The sequence below is a fragment of the Nerophis lumbriciformis genome, linkage group LG05 (assembly GCF_033978685.3).
Source record: "Nerophis lumbriciformis linkage group LG05, RoL_Nlum_v2.1, whole genome shotgun sequence".
In the NCBI taxonomy this organism is placed as follows: domain Eukaryota; kingdom Metazoa; phylum Chordata; class Actinopteri; order Syngnathiformes; family Syngnathidae; genus Nerophis; species Nerophis lumbriciformis.
The window spans coordinates 32,366,122-32,390,332 of NC_084552.2; the positions used below are offsets into that span (position 1 = coordinate 32,366,122).

Below are 24,211 nucleotides of genomic sequence, written 5' to 3' on the forward strand. Positions count from 1 at the left end.
TGTTTACCTCTGATGACTTCTGCTACCCATGTTACCATAGTTCCATGTCAAGTGAGTTTTGTCTATTTATATGTCTCAGTGAGTGTTTTCGTTTTCATGTCCATAGCTTTGGCCCAAGTGCTAGTTTATTGTTTTCAAAGCCAAGTTTGTTCTTCCGCCTTGTGCGCGCTTTTTGTTTGTTCATTTTGTTAGTGTTAAAATAAATGATGTCTTTACCTTCATGCCATGTCCACTCCAACTTTACTTGCATCTCGGGAAAACAAGCACGCCATAGTCCACGTTCTAAGGATTTGTTTAGGATAGGATTTGTCTGAGCGGCGAGGAGACACCGAGAGTAACAAGCGGTAGAAAATGGATTAGAAAGGACAGATTTAAAAAAAATAATAACTAAAAAATAAATAAAATAATTGTTTTTATTTTAAAATTTTTTAACTTGGGACTTCTGGCGGGTCAGATTTTGGACTCCTGCAGGCCGGGTCCAGCCCATGGGCCGTAATTGGGGGACCCCTGCCGCAACCTATACACGACTGCCATCAAACATCTTGGAATTGCAACTCATGCAAAGTTGCTATAAGACCACTTGCAAATGAGACCAAGTGTAAGAAAACAAGATAAAACAAGTGGACAGCACAGTTATCATTATCAGCTCTGTGTTGAATGCTAAATTTAAAAAAATGTTTTTATTATTAGGCAGGTAACATTTCCTACATACATCAGCGTAACATTAAAGAGAGTAACAGGAGGACACAAACATTAGCAACACTAGCATGGCTAACATTACACAACGTATGCAAACATCATGGTTAGCCTATTCACGAAACAAAATGTAGGCAGAACTTCATGCTTTATTTTAGGATGTGTAGCAAAGCCTGTTATTTTTCATTTGATCTGTGTGTGTGAGCGGCTTCATCTAGTTGGGAGCAGGTCAGAGGTGGTTTATGTCTCTTCTCTCAAAAGTGGAGCAAACAAAAAGTGAGGAAGATCCTTTTTTTTCTCAAGTCTGGAGCTGGTTAAAAAAGGATCTAGCTGCGGAACCATATTTTAATTTGGCATTTTAAAATCGTTTCATGATGAAATAAGATAATCTCCAACTGAAGTACGGATGAAAATTTTTGTACTTGAGTGAGAATAATACTATTTTGCTCTTTCCTCCTCTGCTTGGTGTGCAGGAAAGCGAAGGACTGGTTCACCGTCGCTTATAGACGATCTCTGCAGCCAGCTTGCGACCCGTGAGAGAGAGAGAGAGAGAGAGAGAGAGAGAGAGAGAGAGAGAGAGAGAGAGAGAGAGAGAGAGAGAGAGAGAGAGAGAGAGAGAGAGAGAGAGAGAGAGAGAGAGAGAGAGAGAGAGAGAGAGAGAGAGAGAGAGACGGAAAAGAAGAAATAGAGAGAGAGGATGAAGCGATAGAGAGAGAGAGAAAAGGCGTTTCCACTCTTGGCCGCCGGTTCGCCGCTCACACTCGGCGTCGAGAGCAGTCACGACCGTCCTCAGCACGGTGTGTCCACGTCACGGCCGCTTTTTCCCACGCTGAGGACCCCCCTCCCCTTCTCCCTCTTCATTATCATCATCACCACCGCTGTGACATCGAGCGACTGGACTTTATATTTTTTAACTCCCCCCACACACACACACACATACACATTCATACACACACATAAATACATACACACTTTTTTTGTCTGCCCCGGTTCCGGCTGTAATTGTTCCACGTCTTTCCTCGCTGTAAGTATTTTCTTCATTTTTTTCCTCACAAAAACAAATAATTAAGGCAGCTGGCATGCCGCTACGTGACTCTCCTCTTCCTCCTCCTCCTCCTCCTCCTCCCCTCTTCTTATTCCTGTTCTCCTTTCTCCTGCTGTATTGTCACAAGTGGCCAATAATCCCACTCTCCAGAGGGCTTTAAACACACCATTAATTGAACTAATTGGATTGCTTTGGCATCCACTTTGCGTTCGGAGCCATCCCATAAGGGCTGTATTTTTACAATTTATGAATGTGTGTGTGTGTGTGTGTGTGTGTGTGTGTGTGTGTGTGTGTGTGTGTGTGTGTGTGTGTGTGTGTGTGTGTGTGTGTGTGTGTGTGTGTGTGTGTGTGTGTGTGTGTGTGTGTGTGCGCCTTGCACACCTTGACTCAGCTTTTCGGGGATCGATCTGCCCTCCCGGTTGCGACTCAGCTTTCCTGTTTGTTGTTGTTCACTTCCTGTTTTTTTTTGTTTTGTTTTTTTACGTTGTTGTGGTGCTGTAGATGTTTGTGGTTTGTGGTGAAGGTGGAGTGCAAAAACAGTCCAAATAAAAGAAGATAATTCCGGATATTCCCATGCTTCCCCTTGGAAGCGTCAAACACATAAACCCCTTCCTGCAGTTTAAAAAAAAAAAAAATGAAAAAAAAAAACAGTGCTCTGGAAGAGTTCCAATGATGAGGAGGAAAAGCTCTTGCGGTTTCCTGGAGGTGAAGAATCAAGGCAGGAAGTGACCTCTGGGTTCAGAGGTCACATCGTAGTGGGTATTCTATGATCCTGCGAGCAAGAATCCCCTATTGTGCACTTTTGAGAGACGAGTCGTTGAAAAGCTCACTTTTCATGACATCGTGAAAGAACCCGTGGACATAATCCCACCTCTGACCCACCACTCGCTGGATGAGCTTGCACTCGGCAGAAAAAAGAACAGAAAAAAAGGGCTTTGCTACACACCTTAAAATAAAGTCTGCAGCTCTGTCAACTCTCCGTCTGTTAGCTACAGACATCAGAGGTGTATTCATGTTGTTTTTCTTCAGCAAATAGGCTATGGTGTTGCTGTGAAAATGTGATCGTAATGCTAACATGTCCTCCTGTCCCGTTGTGTTGTTGTAGGGCTGGGCCGATAAAACGATATTATCATATATCGCGATAGACACATAATCGATAAATGCCTTTACTGTGTATATAATTGAGCAGTGTTTATGTTGTGTACAAGGTGTATTTATAATATGTTGTGCAAAGGAAATTTCATAATTTTTGGAAGCTCATCTTGTATTTGACATTGTTTATAGGGCTAGACCAGGGGTCGGCAACCTTTACCACTCAAAGAGACATTTTGACCCATTCCACAAAATAAAGAAAACAATGGGAGCCACAAAACTCTTTTGAAATTTAAAATGAAATAACACTGCATACAAAGTTTTTTTTTGCTTTGTGCTATGTATAAACCAGGGGTCTCAGACACGCGGCCCGCACCTTAATATGAAAATGTAATGTTAGTGAGGCCCGCAAGTTTTATATGAATGGCACTTGACAGTGTCATACTTTCCAACCCTTCCAATTTTCCCGGGAAACTCCCGAATTTCAGAGCAACTATTCTCTCGAATGTCTGCTGATTTTCACCCAAACAACAATAATAAGCGCGTGCTAAGATGGCACTGCCTTTAACGCCCTCTACAACCTGTACGAACAGCTTGCCAGCCGAGTCACATGTTGTATGCGGTTTCTGCAGACATACTCAAGTGACTGCAAGGCATACTTGTTTAACAGCCATACAGGTCACACTGAGGGTGCCCGTTTAAACAACTTCAACCCTCTTACTAATATGCGCCACACTGTGAACCCACACCAAACAAGAATGACAAATACATTTCGGGAGAACATCCGCACCGTAACACAACATAAACACAACAGAACAAATACCCAGAATCCCATGTATCCCTAACTCTTCCGGGCTACATTATACACCCCGGCTACCACCAAACCCCCCCCCCCCGTGCATCGGTTGAGGTGGCCGGGGTTGGGGGGGGCGGCAAGTATGCACCTGAGCCGCATCAAAGAGCCGCATGCGGTTCCGGAGCCGCGGGTTGCGGACCCCTGGGTTAGGCGCAATAAGTGTTCAACTTCAGTCTAAACCCTTACGGTCTGCAACATTGATCACTGACCGAAGAAATAATAAACTAACAAACTAACAATAAATGTTCGATACGTGCATATATTTTTTTGGGGGGGTTGGAAGAAACCGAAAAGAATGAAGCATGGTTGGTTGCATGAACAAGGCTCTCTCGGTCTGGTAACCGAGCAAAACAGGAAGTGGTCAGTGGGCAATGGGAGGGACACGCTAAACAGCCAATCGCATGACTATCAAGTTTGTTTGCGCCATCTTGTTGTTTCACAGTTGATTAATCCGCACGCAGTGAGAAGATGCATTTTAAGTGAGTGCCGCAGAGACCAAATATACTGTGGATAAAACTGGAAAAGTCACCTCAACAGTATGCAAGTTTTTTGGAAGTTTTTCAGACTTATTCGGATGTACCGACACAACCTGTTGGAACTAAAGTGCATGACTGTATAATTAAAATAAATTACCCAAAAATATAAATATAAATGTGCTACTTTAAAATAATATTTTGTTCCAATAATATTTAAATGATTATTACTGCATAACATAAGTTAATTTCTTGGGGTGTAACGAATTGTTTTACAACGATTCAATTCGATTCGATTCGATATTTGTGGTTATTATTTTCTCAGAACGATACGATGTGAAACGATTCGGTAAGTTGAAATGGATTCAGAAACTTTTTAGCAAAACAAATCAAGCGGTGTGACTGTGGAATAAAGCTAAAAGTTAAAGAACCAACGATTGTCACACACACTCACTAGGTGTGGTGAAATTAACCTCTGCATTTGACCCATCCCCTTGTTCACCACCTGGGAGGTGAGGGGAGCAGTGAGCAGCAACGGTGGCCGCGCCCGGGAATCATTTTGGCGATTTAACCCCCAATTCCAACCCTTGATGCTGAGTGCCAAGCAGGGAGGTAATGGGTCCCATTTTTATAGTCTTTGGTATGACTCGGCCGGGGTTTGAACTCACGACCTATAAATACTGGATACATGACACTGCAGGAGAAGTTTCTATATTCCTGTAATTTCTTGTAAGGGAATGATGAAATGAAATTAATTATGGAAACAAACAGGCAAGTAAACAACAATTAATGGCCAATGCATTCACATTTTATTTGTATAAAGTGCAACCATGTTAGGTTGACCTAACAAGAGCAAACCTTTTCTGCTCACATGTTCAACATTCAAGTAATTTTCAATAAAAGTACAATGATCAACATTTTGACAGTAGATTTACCTGCTAAATAAAGTTCCTCGACTCGGCCATGCAATATCACACAACAGCACCTTCTCTTTAAGGCACACACACACAGAAATCAAAGACATTACACTATTGTCTTGTGGCGTTTGTTATGACCTTTCTTCACCACCATAGATATCCGCCATTTTTGTTTTTATGACGCCACAGACGGGAAAATCGACTTAACGTTTAAAATCTTTATTATTACAAGTGCTAAACTTCATATAAAGTCTGCCGTTCTTAAATCCACTGTTTTCCTTTTACTGGTATCGATAAAATTGATCGATTCCCTTTTTGAAATGATATTGGATCGATACCTATCACTTGATAGGCAAACTTGCCGAGCAGAGATCGATATTCTTGAAATTTAGGAATATACATCGATATATCCATATATTGATCAATGGTTACACCCCTTGGTGGCAACAATCCTTCCGGAAGTTCCCGCTCTCAGTTGATCGCTCTCTTGATTTTATCGATCAAGCAAGCTGGGCTTGCTGCAGTCAGTGTTGTTATTGCCTCCCTTCTGTTGGGCTGTGTGGTGGAGTTGCAGAGAACCACCTACGCCGCTAAAAAGCTACTTTTGAAAATGTCTTCTTCTCTGCAGCATCCAATACGCTCCATGTTGTTTGAGTGCCTAATCCACTTGGCGGCATGGTGCCAAATCGATTGCCTCAGTGGTTATGAGTGGATTTCATGAAGACCGATGTGATTGGAGTTGTGTGTGTGTGTGTGTGTGTGTGTGTGTGTGTGTGTGTGTGTGTGTGTGTGTGTGTGTGTGTGTGTGTGTGTGTGTGTGTGTGTGTGTTGTTGTGCACAGGAATCATAGGAATCGAAAAGTTAACATTCATCACAGGAGATGTGATGCATTCAAGTATCAAAGTTTATCAATCAATCCAAGTTTACTTATATAGCCCTTAATCACAAGTGTCTCAAAGGGCTGCACAAGCCACAATGACATTCTCGGCTCAGATCCCACATCAGGGCAAGAAAAAACTCAACCCAATGGGAACAACGAGAAACCTTGGAAGGGACCGCAGAAGTGGGGATCCCCCCCCTGGGTGACCGATGCAATGGGGGCCAAGTGGATACGGTTAATAATGTGAGAGTCCAGTCCATAGTGGGCTCAGCAGGGGATCCTCTTGCATGTAGACAAGTCAGCAGTGCAGATGCACAGAGGAGTGGTCAACCCCCGGTCCCAACTTGGAACAGCCAGACAAAAGGAGACCCAAAAATAATATGTTACAGTAATCGAGACGAGACGTAACAAACGCATGAATAATGATCTCAGCGTCGGTGGTGGACAAAATGGGACACATTGTTGCGATATTACGGAGATGAAAGAAGGCTGTTATAGAAACTCTCTTAATGTGTGACTCAAACGAGGGAATTGGATCGAAGATAATACCGAGATTCTTTACTGAGTCGCTTTTTATAATTGTTTTCTTGTCAAATGTTAAAGTGGTATTATTAAATAGGTGCCGGTGTCTAGCAGGACCGATAATCAACATTTACGTTTTTTTAGTGTCAAGGTTGCTGGACATCCATTGTTTAATTTCATTGAGACACGCCTACAGGTGACTACAATCTGGCGAGTTGGTCAGCTTTAGGGGCATGCAAAGTTGGGTGTCATCAGCATAACAGTGAAAGCCAACGCCATATTTGCGTATGATGTCACCTAGGGGCAGAATGTAGATGATGAAGAGTGCAGAGCCAAGAACCGAACCCTGTGGAACTCCGCATGTTACCTTAACATCCTCCGAGGTCGTGTTGTTATGGGAGACGCACTGCATCCTGTCAGTAACATAGGCATTAAACTATAAGAAAAGGCTAAATCTGACATACCAATATGTGTTTTGATACGTTCTAATAGAAGGTAATGATCAACGGTATTGGAAGCAGCGCTGAGATCAAGTAGCAACAACACTGATGACGCATCAGCATATATTTAGCAACAGATCATTAGTCATTTTTGCAAGGGCTGTCTCCGTAGAGTGATTTGCCCTGAAACCAGACTGAAAGGGTTCACAGAGATTATTAGACGCTAAATGCTCATTTAGCTGCTGTGCAACAGTTTTTTCCAAGGACTTTTGAGATAAATGAAGGTGAGACAGTAGTTTACCATGAGATCAGGATCAAGGTTAGGTCTTTTAAGCAGAGGATGAATGACCACTTTTTTTGAATGCTAGAGGAAAAGTACAAGAGGAAAGTGATAAGTTAATAATATTTACCTCTGATGGTCCTAATATCAAAGTTTGCATGTTCTCCCCGTGACTGCGTGGGTTCCCTCCGGATACTCCGGTTTCCTCCCACCTCCAAAGACATGCACCTGGGGATAGGTTGATTGGCAACACGAAATTGGCCCTCGTGTGTGAATGTGAATGTGAATGTTGTCTATCTATCTGTGTTGGCCCTGGGTGTACCCCGCCTTCCGCCCGAGTGCAGCTGGAATAGGCTCCAGCACCCCCTTAAACCCCGAGAGGGACAAGCGGTAGAAAATGGATGGGTCCTAATATTACAAACAGCTCCTTGATACGTTTCCCAGGAATTGGGTCAAGTAAACATGTTTTTTATTTTGTCCCATTTACAAGTCGCAGGAGTTGCTTTAATGTTATTTCTTCAAAATGAGAGAGATTATTTCGGAGGGCAATATCCGTCTTATATACATTCGTATCTGCATTAATAGAACCCAGTTGGAGCTGGAACGCGTTATCTTTAATCTCCTTTCTAATGAGTTACATTTTCTTGGTAAAGAATTGCATAAAGTCATCAGCCGATTGGGTGGAGCTACTGGGAGAATTTCATTTTTGGGTTAGCAATATATTGAACAAATATTTAGGATCGTTTTTATTAAGGCGGCTGAGATTAGAGTAGTAATTTAGTTTTAGCTAAGGAAGCGAATGTTTATAAGTTATAAAACTTCACTCCATGCCTGATGGAAAACCTCAAGTGTAGTCGCATGCCATTTGCCTTCAAGCTTTATACATTATAGTTTAAGAGCTCTGGTTTCTTCTGTGAACCATGGGGTACGCCTTTTAGGGGCCCTTTTTAGCTTCAGCAGTGCTATACTATTAGTGGCGTTGGGCAGGGCACCGTTAGAGTTGTTGGTGAGGTTATCGATAGAGCCCACATAATTTGAGAATGGTGCCATTACCGAGGGCAGTAGGCCAGCAAGAATCAGAAGTACTTTATTAAGAATCATAGTTGTGGCAGCATTAATGTTGCGGCTGCTAAAGCACCGGTTATTAGTAGCTTGCTGACAATGAACCAGAACTTCAAATTTTATAAGGTAGTGATCGGACATTATTTTAATGTACCTTAACTTTGGAGGTGGTGACACCCCGGACAAGGACTAGATCTATCGTTTTACTGTTGCAATGCATAGGTTGATTTATTATTTGTGTAACCACCAGTGTTGGGACTAACGCGTTACAAAGTAACGCGTTACTGTAACGCCGTTAGTTTCGGCGGTAACTAGTAATCTAACGCGTTATTTTTTTTTATTCAGTAATTTAGTTACCGTTACTACATGATGCGTTATTGCGTTATTTTACGTTACTTTTGATGTAGTATCGGCTAGAAACAGAAGCGCTGCGGTGAAGTTCTTCTGAATCTTCCTCTGTCACAAGCCGGAGAGAAGAAAAGAGGCGCGGTCTATGTGTGTGTGTGTGTGTGTGTGTGGGGAGGCACACAAGTGAAAAAAAAAAAGTTGTTGGCACATTCAGTCCACACACAGCGTGGTCATGGCGAGCGGAGTAACGGAGGAGCTTGAACGCCCCCGCCATTGAATCGGTGTGTTTTTAAGTGCAGACTCGGTTGTGCAAAATGAGGGTTTTAAACACATGCTGAACGTGCTTGAACCACGTTACGACATCCCGTCGCGCACCCACTTCGGCAATAAGATTGTGCCAGATCTTTATGAGCAGGAGAAGAAAAAAGTTGTGGATGAACTATCCCGAGCATCAGCTGTTGCGCTCATGACAGACGGGTGGACGTCCAGGGGAACTATAAGCCCTCACTTCATCACAGCAGACTGGGAGATGAGAAGACACGCCCCCTCTACGAGAGTCACCTTGCGCAGGTACTGACACAAGCAGTGGAGGAATGGAAGATAAAGATATCCCAGTCACACGTGATAATGCCAAAAATCAAATAATTACAGAGAATGAGGCAGGACTGGGACCACAGATAGGTGCTTTGCACATGTAGTGAATTTGGCATCACAGAAGGGAATCTCAGTCAATAGGATGGAGCGCCTCTTTGGGAGGATCAGGAAGGTTTCTTACTTCCACCCAAGCACAACAGCTGCTCATGTGCTTAAGACAAAGCAAGAAATGCTAAAGCTGCCTGCTCATACATGATGTCCCAACGAGGTGGAACTCCATTTATGATATGTTGGAGCAGCAGGCAGCTATATACTCTGCATTGACCCACAACACCCTGAAGACAAATGTCACCCTGTCTGATGATGATGTGAGAGTGGCAGATGAGGTCCTCCAGGTGCTTAAACCCCTCAAAAGTGTTCCATCTCTACTGAGCACTGAAACTTCACCATCTGTGTCAATGATCCTGCCACTAAAAACAAGGATTCTACAATCCATGGCTCCAAGTGTGGAAGACAGCAGCATCACTCCAGATGTCAGCCTTTATTTCACTACCTATGTTTCAAGGAAGATGATGTTTCTTCTTATGTTGCACTAAAACTTGTTTTTTATTAATGGTCATTGGTCCAAGTTTAAAGAAAGGAGGAATGCCTTTTTATGTTGCACTGTTTTTCATTAATTATGTTAAAAGGAAAATAAAAATGTATGTCAAGTTGATCAACAGATTGTATTATTCTCCAGTGCAATAACAGTACTGAAATGAAGGCAAAAAGGGCATTAATGGGAGCTTTAAAAAAAAAAGAAGAAAAAAAGAAGTAACTAAATAGTTACTTTTCACAGTAACGCATTACTTTTTGGTGTAAGTAACTGAGTTAGTAACTGAGTTACTTTTGAAATAAAGTAACTAGTAACTGTAACTAGTTACTGGTTTTCAGTAACTAACCCAACACTGGTAACCACAGCTATCAATTATAGTCTAGAGCGCTCCGCACAGAAGGTCTGACGGGGTATTCACATGGATATTAAAATCCCCCGTTATAATTATAATATCTGCATGCGTTACTTGATAAGCAACAAACTCTGAATATTCACTGTTAAAGTCCGAATAGGCTTTTGAGCGGCGAACAGCACAGTAGCTTCGGACCGAGACTAGCTTAGCTTCGCTAGCTTAGCTTAGAATAGAGGCGGTGAAACAGAGAGTGGGTGCTTTGTAAGTTTGAAAAGACTACAAAATATGTATATATAGAATATAGAAGGGATAAAGAAAGCTGTAAAACAATTAGAAGCACACAGATAGAAAGATAGCACTTAGCTTTGATTATATATCTATATATATATCTATATATATATATGTATACACTGTATATATAGACATATATATATAGATATAAATACTGTATATATAGACATATATATATAATATGGATATTTATATATACGTTAGGTCAGGAAAAAACACAGAGGCTATTTCATCCCTACATCCCTAAATCCCCTGAAGAGTAGAGAAACCTGCGAATCAGGCTTGTAGGGATGAAATAGCCTGTGTTTTTTTCCTGACCTAACGTATATATAAATATATATTCCGCCCTACCACGGTATTGAGTGCTGTATAACAGATAAACCACAGAAACCTCGACTATATATATATATATATATATATATATATATATATATATATATATATATATATATATATATATATATATATATATATATATATCATACATATATATATACATACACTATATTGCCAAAAGTATTTGGCTACCTGCCTTTACTCACATATGAACTTGAAGTGCCATCCCATGAAATTGTCCAATTGTCCTGGAGCATTCAAAGTTCCTTTCACTGGAACTAAGGGGACAAGCCCAACTCCTGAAAAACCAACCCCACACCATAATTCCTCCACCACCAAATGTCACACTCGGCACAATGCAGTCCGAAATGTAGCGTTCTCCTGGCAACATCCAAACCCAGACTGGTCCATCAGATTTCCAGATGGAAAAGCGTGAGTCATCACTCCAGAAAAGGCGTCTCCACTGCTCTAGAGTCCAGTGGCGATGTGCTTTACACCACGGCATCCCACACTTTGTGTTGGACTTGGTGATGTATGACTTAGATGCAGCTGCAAGGCCATGGAAACCCATTCCATGAAGCTCTCTGTGTACTGTACATGGGCTAATTGGAAGGTCACATGAAGTTTAGAGCTCTGTAGCAACTGACTGTGCAGAAAGTCTTTGCACTATGCGCTTCAACATCCGCTGACCCCTCTCTGTCAGTTTACGTGGCCTACCACTCGGTGGCTGACTTGCTGTTGTTCCCAAACGCTTCACTTTTCTTCCAATAAAGTTGACTTTGGAAATCTAGTGTATGTGTGTACGTGGAAAGTGTAATTAAATTTGACAGCGAGGTAACTTCTTGTTTGCCTGAGATGCCTTAAGGGCGTCTCTGGAGTGTGTGTTTTTCCCCTAATCCAGTGCAGTGCCTATAGTGTGTGTAACCCTCCAGTGAATCATGTACCTGCGTGGTTGTGTTGCGCACTAATGTGCTGGAGCGCTACACAAAGCCTAGACGAGGCGCTCTTATGTAATACTTTTTTTTTTATGTGGGGCAATGTGACCATCAAGCTTATTTTTTAAGGATTCACAACCACATGAGTCTGCATTTTGTTACCAATGGTATTGTCCACGTGCGCTTGAATGCACCATTCAAGGTGCCACATGTGAATGAAGTGGCGTAAAAGGCCCGTTTGTTTGCATCGCCCTCTTGTCCGACTTCCTGTTTTGTTGTGTTGTATGTAAACTGCAGTGAATGAGCCACACAGGAAGTTGCTAAGCACCGCCCTCCAGCTGACGGGTTAACCAAACGCACACTTTCAGCTCCTCTGCCTTTTCCTGTCAGAAACAAAACCAGACGCCGCCTTACCTTTTGTATGATTATACAGTGTGTTATTGTGCACGCTTGATGACATCCGCTTCCTTTTCTTGCATGTGGAGCACATTCAAGGTCGATTTTATTGAAGGGAGATTGTGTTCTACAATTTTATTTTGCTGCCCGCGCTTACAATCATGGTTAATCTTCAAGTAAAGGGCTTGTGCCCATAGGTCACGGAGCAACGCTTTGATAAAAAAGCTGGCTTTGTTGCACGTCTAAAAATAAAGCAAACTATTTGTCAGTGTAGGACTGCAGCAATCGATTATTTTAGCAATCTAATATTTTGTTCGATTAATCGTGTAATCGGATAAAACGCTTTATAGCAGGGGTATCAAACATATGGCCCAAGGGCCGGATCAGGCCCGCGAACAGGTTTTATCCGGCCCACGGGATGAGTTTGCTAAGTATAAAAATTGACCTGAAATTTTTCAATCAAAGAAACAGCTACATCTGTAAAAAATAAACCACATGATGTCGAGGAAAATGATCAAACTACATAAATAACATACTATAATTTGATTTTGATATCATTTTTTTATCTTGATAGATTGAAAATTAATACCAATGAGTTGACTGATGAACATTATCACATAATTTATTTAGAACATATAAATAACGACAAATAAAGATAGAATACTATTAACCGCAACATGTAAGTGTAAAAAAACATTATGATTTGTACATTTTCAGAATGTGCTTGTTCTATTTTTAAACAAAGAAAATAATCTGAAGTTGTCTTTATTTTTAAGTTATCGTGCCGTGATTTTACCAGTCCTGCCCACGTGGGAGTAGCTTTTTCTCCATGTGGCCCCCAATCTAAAATGGTTTGACACCCCTGCTTTATAGCCTTGTTGCGTGTTTTAGGAAAACATTTTAAAATAAACAAAGACTTTTATTCTTGACATAACATTCATACTTTTTTTTCTAATAAAGGAACATCATGAATAGAGATGTCCGATAATATCAGCCTGCCCGTATCGGTTTTTTTTTTTTGGTTTTTTTTTTTATTAAATCAACATAAAAAACACAAGATACACTTACAATTAGTGCACCAACCCAAAAAACCTTCCTCCCCCATTTAGACTCATTCACACAAAAGGGTTGTTTCTTTCTGTTATTAATATTCTGGTTCCTACATTATGTATCAATATAGATCAATACAGTCTGCAAGGGATACAGTCCGTAAGCACACATGATTGTGCGTGCTGCTGGTTCACTAATAGTACTAACCTTTAACAGTTAATTTTACTAATTTTCATTAATCACTAGTTTCTGTGTAACTGTTTTTATATTGTTTTACTTTCTTTTTTATTCAAGAAAATGTTTTTAATTTATTTATTTTATTTTATTTTATTATTATTTTTTAAAAGTACCTTATCTTCACCATACCTGGTTGTCCAAATTAGGCATAGTAATGTGTTAATTCCACGACTGTATGTATCGGTTGATATCGGTTTCGGTAATTAAAGAGTTGGACAATATCGGAATATCGGATATCGGCAAAAAGCCATTATCGGACATCCCTAATCATGAACATTGAAATTGCACTTTTCCCATTTAACATACGCATTGAGGAAAATTATAAATATATTTTTTTAAACTCTCCGCTGCCGCCACACAGAGAACGGCAGCCACACACCACCGCTCTCATGTGCGCACTATTACAGTGTCCGTGCAGAAACTATGTCTGCATATTTCAGGGGTGTCAAACTTACGGCCCGAACAGGTTTGATCCGGCCCGCGGGATGAGTTAGCTAAGTATAAAAATGAGCCGAAAATTTGGAATGAAAGAAACTGCTGCTCTAAATGTGTCCACTGGATGTCGCAATAGCAATTCTTCGTATCTTTGTAGATGATGCTACATATGTACAAAAATAAACCTCAGGATATTAATGCACCAGTCGAGGAAAATTAGCAAACTACATAAATAACATCCTGTAATTTGATTTTGATTTTTTTTTTTTAATCTTTTTAGATTGAAAATTAACACCAATGAGTTGTCTGATGAACATTATCACATAATTTATTCAGAAAATATAAATAACGACAAATAAAGATAGAATACTATTAACCGCAACATGTAAGTGTAAAAAAACAAAAAAACATCATAATTTGTACAATTTCAGAATGTGCTTGTTCTATTTTTACACAAAGAAAACATTCTGAAGTTGTCTTTATTTTTAAGTTATCGTGCCGTGATTTTACCAGTCCGGCCCACTTGGGAGTACATTTTTCTCCATGTGGCCCCTGGGCGCTCCATGCAGTCTGGATTTGGTTAATTATTTTTAGTTTTACTCATGAAACGATTAATCGAAACAACAGAATATAAATAGAAGCTTTTTTCTGATCAATTAATCGATTAATCATTGCAGACATTGTCAGTCGGCTACAAACCTGTTTTTTTGGGGGGGGTTTTTTTAGTTTTTCTTCAGCAACCTAGCGTGATGTTGCTAGTGTGACTGTGATGTTAGCATTGTGTGTTTCACATAGCTAAGCCAGCGTTGCTAATGTTTGTGTCCTCCCTTTCTACTCCGTAATGGTACGTTAGTCCAATATACAGTGTTGGGCAAGCTATTTTGAAAATGTAGTCAGCTATGTTACATTAAATGTAGCTTCACTACACTGAAGCTATTCACCAGAGTAATATAGCAAGTTAAGCTACAATGAAAGGAATACAAGTAGTTTAAGTACATCAAAGCTCGATAGTAGCATAAACTAAAGTTGAGATGGAGATGGACTCTTTAAACCCTCATTTTATCCGCACGCGCAGCCCCTCCCCTCCTCGTCCTCATCCTCCCAGAGGCACTGGGATATTTTTATCCTCGGCGAAGCCGAAACGTTAATGAAGCGTCGACCTCACGTTTAGTGTGACACACGCTGACATTTGCGTTTTGCTGTGCGTGTTATGTGGTCTTACGCTGAACATGTCCTCAGCCGGACGGAGGCTGCTCGCCCGGGTATGACCATTGAGCTCTTCCATCGGTTAGCGTTTACTGCTAATGTGAATGACCTGCACCCTGCGTTGGTTGCATTAACATGAATTACCAGGTGCACTCACTGCTTCCTAAATTGCCTGGTTGCTTCTTTGCTTTCTTGTGTTCTTTACTCATTTGGGGACGGCGTGGCGAAGTTGGGAGAGTGGCCATGCCAGCAATCTGAGGGTTCAATCCCCACCTTCTACCATCCTAGTCATGTCCGTTGTGTCCTTGAGCAAGACACTTCACCCTTGCTCCTGATGGGTCCTGGTTAGCGCCTTGCATCGCAGCTCCCGCCATCAGTGTGTGAAAGGCTGAACATGGAAATAGTGTCAAAGTGCTTTGAGTTCCTTTAAAAAAAAGATACAAAAGCGCTATACAAGTGCAACCCATATACATTCGCACCCACCTGCACAAATGTACTTCAAAATGTAACAATCAAAATAAATATAACTTTTTTTTTGTTTACTAGGGCATGCATATATAATATGCATTAGTTTGACCATTTAAAATCAACGATAATAAAAAGGAGATGCTTGGAAATAGCATAAAAATGCCCCAAAAACTTGGAAAAACGCGATTCATAGCGTTACTTTTTGGTGTAACCATCATGAGCGTTCTGTTCAGGTATGTTTCTTTTATATTTTGATAAATCATCATATTTATGTATTACTAAATTTGAATAGGTATTGATCAATCTTTAAGCTGTGTGTATTTGATTTCAGCTTGCTTTTGACATCTTATTTAGAATTGTAGTTGAAACTTTTACAACCTTGTGTTGCGCTCATGATGGCGTAACCAAAATAGATTTCATTTAATTATCTTATTTTGAATATTTATTCCCTTTTTTACATTTAGTATATTTAAATATTCATTTATAAACATTGAATACATTTCAAATATCAATAAAATGCAATTGTCTTCATCTTATAGGGTAATGTTTAGTTACACCAAGTCATGAGCGTAACACTAAGCTTCATCACTTTGACTTGTAATAGCTCTAATTCTGGTTGTGTTTTATGCTTTTTTCTTTTTGGAACATGTACTATACATATAATACAATAAAGTCCCATATAAAATTATGTTTCTAGCAATACTTTAATTTTGCCTTTGAGAGTAACACTCCAATGTCCATTAGTGGAGCTGTACACATTTCAATTACCTGTGGTCCCTAAAGCTGTTCGTCTTAGCTAGCCAGTACATCAGCAGTGTTCTGTTGATGTAATATTAACGACAAGTCAACTTTTTGACTATTTTCTTCTCACATGACTTGAGTCCCCGTCGTCTTCCAGCGTCAGTGTGGCCCGCTCATCAGGTGCTGAAGGTCACTGGCTCGCTTGCACTGTAGCTTAGCCGCATGAAGGATTTCAGTAGATTAATGAATTAGGGCTGATGGCGGTTGCGTGACTGCTCGCTGTCTTTGTCTGGGTTGGCCAGACTCCTGTCGCTGGGAGGTCATCCAGACGGGACTAAAAAGACGGCGGTCACGCTGTGGGCCAAAGTGGCCCAAATCGGAGTCTAATTTTTTCAAGCTGACTGTTTACACTGCAAGAAAAAATTGTTTTATATCACTCCAGTAAAAGCGCGCACAGGCCCCAATGTGGCCCCAACGTGGCCTCAACGTCACTCGCATGGGCATTTTGATAAAGTAATAAAAAAAAAAAATTAAATTCCATCCATCCATTTTCTACCGCTTATTCCCTTCAGGGTTGCGGGGGGCACTGTAGCCTATCTCAGCTACAATCGGGCGGAAGGCGGGGTACACCCTGGACAAGTCGCCACCTCATCGCAGGGCCAACACAGATAGACAGACAACATTCACCCTCACATTCACACACTAGGGCCAATTTAGTGTTGCCAATCAACCTATCCTCAGGTGCATGTCTTTGGAAGTGGGAGGAAGCCGGAGTATACCCGGAGGGAACCCACGCAGTCACGGGGAGAACATGCAAACTCCACACAGAAAGATCCCGAGTCAGTGTTGTTGAACAATGTGTATGTGAGAGTGTACTTTACACATAAAGAAGAAGTTGAAAAGTAAAAACAGTGTCCTTTTTCCCTAACCAGAGTACGCTCACGGGTGAGGAGTCCCAGCACAACAACAACAACATCAGTTTATCCACATGGTTCTTTAATACCTACTTTGCCACAACATAAATATTAGTGTTTAAAGTAGTATAATGTTTGAATGGATCTTATGGTTGTACGGTTTACCGGTATTAGTATCGTACCGCGATACTAATGAATCATATTCGGTACTATACCGCCTCTGAAAAGTACCGGTCCGCGGCTCACTAGTGCAACAACAACAAGGTGTCCCGTGAAAAACCGTCCGACCGGAACTCTCTAATAACTAAAGTTACGTGGGTGAATTATGTAAACCCACTACACCGGTAGTTTTTAGTGCTTCCATAGCGAGTCGACTGACAGATATAGGTTAAAACTTTACGCTACTTTATATTAGAAATGGCAACGGCGGAGGAGGAATTCCCCATAACAAGAAGATAGAGAAAAAGAAGAAGCTTATCGACTACGGTGTTGCCACGGACCACAAAGGCGGACCCACGCAAATTTTCAGGACTTATACAGATCCCAAATACACATCAGCAGGTACCAGAAGGTAAGAAAAGTTGGTTTTGCATAATGTTGCGAAACAAAACGCCCGATAAAATGTCTGCTAATAGGTGCCATTTTGCGGTCCTTATACACACAACATACTAATACTAGTATGTTGAAGAGTACATCTGACTACTGTAGCCGTAACACGCCGACAATCCATCAAGTGGTGCGCCGTGTGTAATGTTCTATATTCTCAATGGAACATTTAAAGTTTTGTTGTTGTTTACTGGTGTCATATTGCAGTCTACACATATTTGTTATGTGTGACTGCCATCTACTGGTTACATTTATCGTCACACCATATACCAAATAAAATAGCTTCGAGGTCGGTAAGCACAACCAAAATGATTCCGTACATTAGGCGCACCGGGTTATAAGGCGCACTGTCGATTTTTGAGAAAATGAAAGGATTTTAAGTGTGCCTTATAATCCGAAAAACATGGCACGTAACATGTAAGCAAATACGCCACAGCATGGATATCTTTTCCAGCCCTTCAACAACAACTATTTCTTCAGAATCAATGTATATAAATATCTTCATACATTATATATAGCCCATAATTTGCGCACTATCGACTAATAATGCACTGAAAATTCGGCCACCGAAACAATACTTACCGGGTGTTGTGATGATGCTTCCACTTCCGCTGGCGGCTCACGTCTTTTCCTGCGCACACGAGTGACGTAGCTCGACCAAATATAACGTAAGAATCGCAATCCGGTCGCATTCAGGTTGCATTTCCGTTTAGACTGCATTCACATATGAAAAGATCAGATTCCAATCGGATTCGGACTGCCTCTTGATGTGGCCCAAATTTGATGCCAAAAGATCAGATTTGAAGCACTTTGGAGGATTCAAACTGGTAAAAATGTTTTGATCGATGTCACTTAAGGGCAGAAAAATGATATTTGGTGTGCAGTGTAAACAGGGCCAACGAGACTCTGGTGATGAGTGTCTCTTGGTGTGCTGACAATCCAAGATGGATGGTGTTTGCATCCTGGATCAGGGATACAAGAATAGAAGTGATGCTGATGCATGCACAAGTACATCAATGAGGACGAGCTTTTTTGTGCCTGAGGGGAGGAAAATGTTAAACAAAGCCGACCGGATTAGCTCCACTCTTAAATTCTGCTGCTATCTTCCTCTTCCTAAATGCCATCCAGGAAGTGTATCGTGTTGGCAGGAAGTGTTCCAGCAGGTTTCAGTGCTCAACTGTTCCAGTCTAGAACCTTCTCTTTGTTTTTTCCTCCGCTTTTCTCTCGCCCTCCCACTGCCTGGCTGACCTTTGCCCTCTGGCTTCACACAAGCTTGCGCCAACAAATATGTTTGCTATCTGCATGCAGGACGCATCCATGAGGCGCCCACAGAGTGTGTTTGTGTGCGTGTGTGTGTGTATAACTTCCCCCCACCCCACACACACACACACACTCCCTGCAGACGCTGTGTGCAGTAGCTCGAAATTAAATGGGAGAAACATATGTGAACGGATTTAAAAACAGCATACACACTGTAGGCGGTTGTGCACATCCTGCACTTCAACTCCTTAAAAAGGTAGAAAAGCGCTATACAAGTACGACCCATTTACCATTTACCATTCTAATCTGCTCCAGTGCGCCCTCCAGGGGTGGCAGACTGAATGTACCCCACAATGTTAGTTACCTCATTTTTACTCCTCTGATTATGCAAAACTGACTTTTGAATAATATTCTACCTGTCCCTCTGGACTGTTTATTAGCACCAAACATGAGGAAAAAAGTCCGCTTTTACTTTAAAGATCATCCGATCAGAAATAAATGTGTTGTCAACACAACATTTACATAAAATCCTACCAACTAATGTTGGTTTCACCTGAATGAAATTGATGTGAAACGCTGTCGGTATAATAACGTTGTCCTGTCAGTCAGGTGCCGCCCGCCCTAGGGCCTCGCGATCAGTGGGGATGGGGGGTTTGCGTGACGAAGCACATCCATCCATCCATTTTCTACCGCTTGTCACGTTAAAATGCAAATTATTGAATGACAAGGTGTGTCATATAAAATTTTAATATGTATACACATATTAATCACTTACTTAATCACCAAAATGATTACCGAGCGCGTCCACCGCTGCTGCTCACTGCTCCCCTCACCTCCCAGGGGGTGGAACAAGGGGATGGGTCAAACGCAGAGGGTAATTTCACCACACCTAGTGTGTGTGTGACAATCAGTGGTACTTTAACTTTGACTAACTTTAATTTACTTACGGTGGCTCCTTGGCTTATGTCATTAGTACTTGCTCTGCAAAATAAAAGGTCTTGTGTTCGAAACCTGGTCGCAGTGAAAGGTTTTGTTACGGTATTTAAATTTATGATTTAATCCATCCATCCATTTTCTACCGCTTGTCCCTTTCGAGGTTTGCTGGGGGTGCTGGAGCCTATCTCAGCTGCAATTTAATGATGATAAAATGATGTAATATATATATCATATAATATTGTATGTATACAGGGGCGCCGCTAGGGATTTTGGGCCCAATGAAAATAATCTTTACAGGGCCCCCAACACAGTGTCATTATTTTTTCTGTATTATAATTTCATCATCATTAGGGGCCTCTCTGGGCCCCCCTCCGTCATGGGCCCCTAGAATCCGTCTCCTTTACCCCCCTTTTTCGGCGCCCCTGTATGTATATGTTAGGTCAGAAAAAACACAGAGGCTATATCATCCCTACAAGCCTGTTTTGCAGGCTTCCCGGCTCAAACAGGCTTGTAGGAATTATATAACTTCTGTGTTTTTTCTGACCTAACATATATTCCGCTCTACCCGGGTATTGAGCACTGTATAACGGATAAACCACAGAAACCTTGACTATATTATTAGGTATAAATAATCAAAAGCATTCATTGAGGTAGAATTATCACCTTATATTATCTAACATCTTTGAAAATCAGCATGATTTTAATAATATGGTGCTGGGATACCCATGATTTCAGCCTTTCAAAGCTTCTCTTAGACCACCTTTTTTTGACCTCGGTATTTGTCAAATCCTAGTTTTGGCCCTAAACAGCACGATTTGGAGACACAATTTTTGGACAAGTGCATGGACAAACACAGCTCATTTGCATTAAAGCTATAGACACAAAAAAACGGTGTGTTCCCAGCTTCCTAAAAACACTTTAAACTGTAAGAGTAAAGCGTCAAGACGAGATTTTGGACAACACGCGCCAAACACAATATTATGGCACCTCTGAAAGTCTTAAAAATAAAAAAAAAATACAATAATGGGCCTTTAACAAACCCTAACTCCAAGGCCATTTTAGCAATAACAATAATGGAGAAAAGGCTAAAAATATCAACTTTAAAACTGTATGCATTTGTGCAGTGGTGTGCCGTCAGGGCCAGCAAGGCCTTCTCTGCTGGCCAAACATAACCAGGAATCATGATTATAATTAAAGATCAAATTATTTTGTATTTACTTTCCCTAAATATCTAAAAGTATTCATATTCTCTTCATGTCATATTATGCTTGTTCCAGTGCTGTTGTTTTTAGTTTGAGTTTGTATCCAATCAGAATTCAGCGAGCCTATGTTTCCAAGCAGTACGAAATCTGCCAGACGCCTTCAAAATCAACAATGTGGGCGTCTGTAAGTGGACGATCACGCGTTGTTGTCAGTAAGGCCTTCTAGATGGCCTCAGATTGAACGTGACACTTACGCGTCCTGTGATTGGATACTCATCGGGACCGTTAGCGGATGAATTTGAAAACACATTGAGAAGTGTGTACTTTGAATCAAACTTTATTGACCGGACGCTGCAAAAGCCAAGCAGAGAAATTTACGGTATGTTTTAATTGCTGATGCGTTTTAATTGATTTGCATTTTGTATACTATTGATGTGATTCATTGCACAGTGGTGCGTATATGTGTTCCTATATAGTATTTCTCCAGCAATGGTCATGTTGTGACATCAATTATGGTATTTTGAGAGGTAATCATTGAAGTCGGACATCGCTGAAGGCCTAGGTGGGAAACTCACGACCCGCCACTGCATTTGTGGCCCAGAAAGAGACAGGAGTCTATTTTGTTGCCATGGTGATGCCCACTTCCTACGTTCATGTTGATGGGACAATGACTGGAGATGAGTGTGTGCCCTCAAAAAGCTTTTTAATCCTCATTTTCTAATCCTAGCCTCACCTCTCTCTCTCTCTCTCTGTCTCTCTCTCTGTCTCTCTCTTTCTCTCTCTCTCTCTCTCTAATTCATATATACATATATCTCAGTCAGTATATAAATAATATAATAATAGAAAATAGATGGGTGGATATACAAATGTATTGTCAACACAGGCCCGTCAAAGGAGCCAAAAAGCCATTTTTCATGGCACAGATGTGTGCAACTCTTGCCTCCTCCACCATGAGAAGTGGGCCATTGGCCTACATTCTCCTACACAGATTAGCGCTTCCTCCTTTCTCGCTTTCTGCCGCCTTTTGAGCTGATAGGCACTGGCAGCCTTTGTCGCCTCATTGGACGACGCAGTGGACCTCTGCGTCTAATAATCCCTTTCACCTGTCCCACTCTTCACCGTGCCATGGCCGTATTGACCTTTTGGCACTTGTGTACTCCCATAGTTTCCCCTGGTGAGGAAGAAGGTGTTGTCATAACAAAGAGTGTTAAAGAGGAAGCGTTGTGATGGTAACCTCAGACATAATAATATAATGTTGGCGCGAGTTGGACCGGTAGAGCGCAGGACGCCGGGCTTGTGCACACAGCAGATGGCAGCAGTAAATTAATGTGTCTTTGCCAAATGTAACATCTGCTCTAAAAAAGTTATTTATTTGCTTCAGTTTAAGCTAGCTTTGACCTGAGATGAGTATGTCACACAGATCCTTAATGGCTGCCACGGCAACGCATGTGATCAGAGACAAAAATAGCATCCTGTCAGATTGCCAAGTTACAAAAGACGCCGTTGTCTCTTTCTTCCCTCCATCAGAAAATTATTTTTTTTTAGCTGTGATTCAGTTGCCATGGTGACAACTGAAGCCTGATATCCACGCACAGCCCAGTGCGGTGTGGGCTTTTATTCTGAAAGGGGTGGGAACTCTGCCCTGACTGTCGCTAAGTAACAGTCTCCGGGGCCTCAAAGCAATGCCAGGCCTGGTCTCCATGGTAACCAACGCCAGTGTGAATGGACTTGTTGGTCATCAGTGTTGGAATTGAAGTAGAGTACTTATTGTTTATTTTTGAATAAAATAAAATGTTAAAAAATGTTAAATAATAATTGTGTGCAATAAAGTTGAATATCATGTTAAAGCATAAGATGGGACAACGAGAAAAGCACTCAGAGAATGCAGACCTCTGCCAAGCCTGATCTCCCAAAGAATTCTTTAAAAAAAAAATGTAAATCCAGACAGTGGTCAAGAGCACTCCCAACATCTAATCACTTGTTCCTCATCCCATTTCTGATATTTCCTGTAAGTTTAGTTAAAATCCAGCCACAATGTTTTGAGCATTGTTGCTGACCAAGTTCATAACCTGGTGGTGGTTATTAATCAAAGGATAAATTTAAAAAAATTCCACGCTTGTGGTTGTTTGTTTTCTTCGTCTAACGCTTCCAAACCGACTGCAAGAGGGTTCACTCTTTGCATAAGTCTCAGCAACTGGGCGTGTTTGTTGTATAGCAGAATGAAGTAAACGTATTGAACTCTTTAATCAGTCGTGCATTCCCTGTCTCTGTGGGTAAAGGTGGGGCCTGCCGGCATAAACACACATGTAGAGAAGTTCAGTAAAGTAACATGGCAGAAAGGATTCAGACATATTTCTATCCCGTTCCTGACATTTCCTGAAATTTTCATTAAAATTCACCCATAACTGTTTGAGTTATTCTGCTAACTACCTAACAAACACGCAGACAACATTTGACATAACCTCCTGTCTGAGGTAATTATGTAAACTAATCGCATAGTGACATTAATATTGTATCTAAATTGTTCAAATTGTATTACTAATTCTAAATAAATGAACATAGAATTAGGTCAAACTTTATAACACACTTGATTTTAAAACAACAATAAAAATAAAAATAAATTATGGAATATTTTTATGTTGAATACACAATTTTTAATATTAGCAAGTTGTTTAACTCATAATAATGCAAAAACCTATTCCAACTTTTTAATATATTTTGTCTACCTAAGCTATGCTCCTTTATTGCTAATTTTGTGCTTTAAGTGCATGCATCTTTGCACGCACAGAGTAGACAAAAGCGTGTTTGTGTGCATGGGAATGTGAAGCACACTGGCTCGCTTATGTGTGGACGCAGTGTCACGCTCGTCCCCGATTGAGGTGCGGGGGTGCGGCCTGCTCTGGGGTGGGGGTGTCTGTCTCTTGTAAAATAATTGCACTTTTTAAATGCACTGCCTTGTGATGCTTCTATTTGCTCTGTTCATTGTTGTCCTCTCCTTGTGCCCCAAATGTGCACAAAAGCAGCGCTGATCCATTGTAGTGCAGAG

The 24,211-nt window shown here is 41.1% G+C and overlaps 1 protein-coding gene across 1 annotated transcript in view; it reads left to right on the forward strand.

Annotated features, from left to right (window-relative positions):
• The first annotated feature begins 1,411 nt into the window (after positions 1–1,411).
• pea15 (proliferation and apoptosis adaptor protein 15) overlaps positions 1,412–24,211 on the forward strand; it is a 31,020-nt gene continuing 8,220 nt past the window's right edge. The window contains exon 1 of the mRNA XM_061960812.2: positions 1,412–1,720. The gene's annotated coding sequence lies outside the window, so the exon portion shown is untranslated. The remainder of the gene's footprint in view (positions 1,721–24,211) is intronic.